General features: G+C 42.2%; 1 pseudogene across 1 annotated transcript; it reads left to right on the top strand.

Moving 5' to 3' along the window:
• Positions 1 to 1,005: 1,005 nt before the first annotated feature.
• On the top strand, positions 1,006 to 1,427 carry LOC308624105 (oocyte-expressed protein homolog; annotated as a pseudogene). Its single transcript has one exon. The product of its transcript is annotated as an oocyte-expressed protein homolog (transcript).
• Positions 1,428 to 3,821: the final 2,394 nt, after the last annotated feature.

The following is a 3,821-nucleotide window of genomic DNA, read 5'->3' as shown; positions in this document are numbered from 1 at the left end:
AGAAAACAGGGAGCCATCTAAAAATAAAACCAAAGTTGTATCTGTACTTCCCACTTTACACGAGGAAAATCTACTGGATCAAAGATCTCAGTTTAAATAATGAAACTATAAATACACTGTAAGAAATCATGAGAGAATTCTTTAATAAACTCAGAGTGGGAAAAGCCTTCTTAACTATGACACAAAACTCAAGGGCCATAAACAAAAAGATTTATAAATTTTTTTTTTTTGCCGCACCGCATGGCATGTGGGATGTTAGTTCCCTGACCAGGAATCAAACCTGCACCCCCTGCAGTGGAAGCATGGAGTCAACCACTGGACCGCCAGGGAAGTCCCAAGATTTATAAATCTGACAATATAAAAGTCAAACATTTCTGCAAGGCAAAAGCCACCATAAACAAATTCAAAAGACAAACAACAAACTGGGAAAATAAATTCCAAAGATAAACAACAAACTGGGAAAACACATTTACATCGTTGTATTGCAAACAAAGGGCTACTTTTCCTATAGCATGTATAAAGTGCTAAGAAAAAAAAAAACAATAACTTGGGGCTTCCCCGGTGGCGCAGTGGTTGAGAGTCCGCCTGCCGATGCAGGGGACACGGGTTCGAGCCCCGGTCCGGGAAAATCCTACATGCCGCCGAGCGGCTGGGCCCGTGAGCCCTGACCGCGGGGCCTGCGCGGCCGGAGCCTGTTCTCCGCAACGGGAGAGGCCACAGCAGTGAGAGGCGGCCCGCGTACCGCAACAAAAAAACAGTTACTCACTTTTTTGAATGGACAACAATCCCCAAAAAAGGAAATACAAATATCTTTTAAACATAAAAAGATGTTCAATCTCACTCATAATGAAAGAATACAAATTAAAATTAACCAGAGCTATCATTTTTCACTTACCAGATTAGCAAAGGTCAAAAGCTAGATAATACTCTGTGTTAATGAGGTTATGGGGAAAGAAAATCCCGCGAGAGCTGCTCGCCCCTTACCCACGGGCTGCCGGTTCCAGCATGGTCCACGACGTGGGCTCCACCGAGGCTCTGGGGGACGGCCTGCTGGGGTTCCCACTTCCGCCGCCATGGATTCGCTCCCGGCCGTGGTGGTTTCCTGTGCAGTAGCTGAGGAATCCGCTGGTGTTTTCTTTGGAGGCGTGGCTGGCCGACTCGATCTTCGGCCCAGTCCGAGCCTTGGTTCTGGAAATAGGTGGATGAGCCAGGCCCTGCTGACGGTGGACGCAGTTCACGCCAGGAAGTTGGTGGAAATCACCGTCTTCGGGCGGCCGACTGTCCAGCGCCGGGTGATGAGCGTGCTCCTGATCCTGGCGCCGAGTCACCGGGAGCAGCGCGCCCGAACTGAGAAGATGGAACAACTCGAGGAGTTCTTGAAGGGCTAGGCACCAGGCCCCCAGGTCCCCCAGCGTCCTGTTGCGTAAGTGTTGTCAGGAGCATGAGAACAGTTCTCCTTCTGCTACTAAAGTTCAAGAGAAGCAAATATCCTTAAATCTATGCATTTATTTTTTTCCTGTATCTTGACGGATAGTGGTTTGATTATTTTGCTGCTGATTATTGTTTTGCTGATTAATTTACATTCCTATGAGCAATGGTTATTGCTCATAGGAATGTAAATTCGTGCAACTATGAAGGAGAGTTTAGCACTATCATCCAGAATCATAACTGTTCATCCCTTTAATCCAGCAAATTCTTTCATTTATTTATTTGAATTTTATTTTTTTTATACAGCAGGTTCTTATTAGTTATCTATTTTAAACATATTAGTGTATATACGTCAGCAAATTCTACTTAGAGAAATTTATCCTGCAAATTACACATACACACACACACACACACACACACACTTCCAAAACAACACATATATAAGGTTATTCATTGCAACATTGTTTGTAAGTTAAAAGCATTAGAAATAAGTGTGTCCTCCATCAAAAAGAGTTAAATAAACTTTGGTGCATTTGCACAAATAAATAAGATACCAGCTTCTCCTCTGCCCAGCCTGTGAATGTCAGCTTTCCTCTACACTCAGTCCCAGGTCTTCTTCATTCTCACTCTCAGTAGTGTCTCCCATGCCATGGCTTTAAATGTCTTCATAGAAAATAGCTCATTTCAGAAACCTAATCGTCATCTTTGTTGTTTCACTCTCCCACATTCCCTTCACCAAATACCACTAACCCAGCTCAAAAATAGTTTAAGAGTTTTTTTTTTTTTTTTTTTTTTTTGCGGTATGCGGGCCTCTCACTGTTGTGGCCTCTCCATTGCGGACGCGCAGGCTCAGTGGCCACGGCTCACGGGACCAACCGCTCCGCGGCATGTGGGATCTTCGCGGACCGGGGCACGAACCCGTGTCCCCTGCATCGGCAGGCGGACTCTCAACCACTGCGCCACCAGGGAAGCCCAGTTTAAGAGTTTTTTAAACAGCTTTATTGATGTATAACTGACATGAAATAAACTGCCCATAATTAAGATAAAATAGGTGTATTATTTAATTAGTTTTGACACAGGTACACTCCGAAAACTATCACCACAATCAAGATAATAAACAAATCCATTACCCCCAAAAGTTTCCTAATGCTCCCTTGGAATCCTGCCAGCCCACCCCCGCAATCACCCCATACTCCCATCCCCAAGCAGTAACTGATATGCTTGCTGTCACTATAGCTCATTTTGCACTTTCTTGAATTTTAAATAAATAGAATCATACAGTATGAACTCTTTGTCAGACTTCTTTCATGCATCATAATTATTTTACAATTCATCTACATTGTTGTATGCATTAATAGCTCATTCCTTTTTTTGCTGAGTAGTGTTCCACTGTATGGAAATATCACAATTGTTTAAACTCACCTATTGATGAACATTTTTGATCCTTTCCACATTTAGCTATTACATATCAAGTTGTTATGGATGCAAAAATATATTTAATCCATCCAGTTCCCTTCATTTAAAAAAAAGTAATATGTTTCTTCTTTCTATTTTTTAAAAAATATTTATTTATTTATTTATTTGTTGTGCTGGGTCTTAGTTGCAGCGTGTGGGATCTTTAGTTGTGGCATGCGAACTCTTAGTTGCAGCATATGCGATCTAGTTCCCTGACCAGGGGTCAAACCCCGGCCCCCTGCACTGGGAGTCTTATCCACTGGACTGCCAGGGAAGTCCCTCATCTTTCTATTTTTAATGCCTCACTTAGTCTGCAATTATCTCTAATGAGTAGTTATAAGGTTCCTTAACTGATCTTTTATCTTCTACTCTTCATCCTACCCAATTCATTCTCCATCCTACAACTACAGTTATCTTCAAAACATATGAGTGCACAGTCCTTTCTTATTTAAAGTCCTTCAATGACCACCACTCTCCACTCTCCTCCCACCCACCCAATATACTAAGAATAAAACCCAAACTCCATAGCCTAAAGACAATCCAACCTGCCTTCCCCAACCTATCCTCTTTAACTTCATATAGTACCACCATCTCTCATGGTTATGCTTCTTGACCTACATGATCTTTCCCTCATTTCCTCAGAATAAAACTAAGGATTATAAAACAACTACCTAAATTTCCTCCTGCTCTTGAAGAGGTTACAGTGAGATGGATTGACCCATTTAAGAAGTGAAGCAAGGAGTCTTTGATCTAAGGAAGAAGGAAAATGAACAAGGCCAAAAACTATGCAAGTCCCTGATGCTGATGGTCAAGGTACTAAAAGGCAAGTCCAGGTGGGTCACCAAGTTTTTTCATAGATAAAGGCCACAGAGAAGCATCCCAAAATAAAATATGTACAACTGAAAACAGCGGTATGAAATATGAAATTTAAAAAGATG

The sequence above is a fragment of the Mesoplodon bidens genome (genome assembly GCF_964165515.1).
Source record: "Mesoplodon bidens genome assembly, chromosome: 10".
In the NCBI taxonomy this organism is placed as follows: domain Eukaryota; kingdom Metazoa; phylum Chordata; class Mammalia; order Artiodactyla; family Ziphiidae; genus Mesoplodon; species Mesoplodon bidens.
The sequence above is the reverse complement of the archived record's forward strand: the minus strand, read 5'-3'. Positions and strand labels throughout refer to the sequence as shown.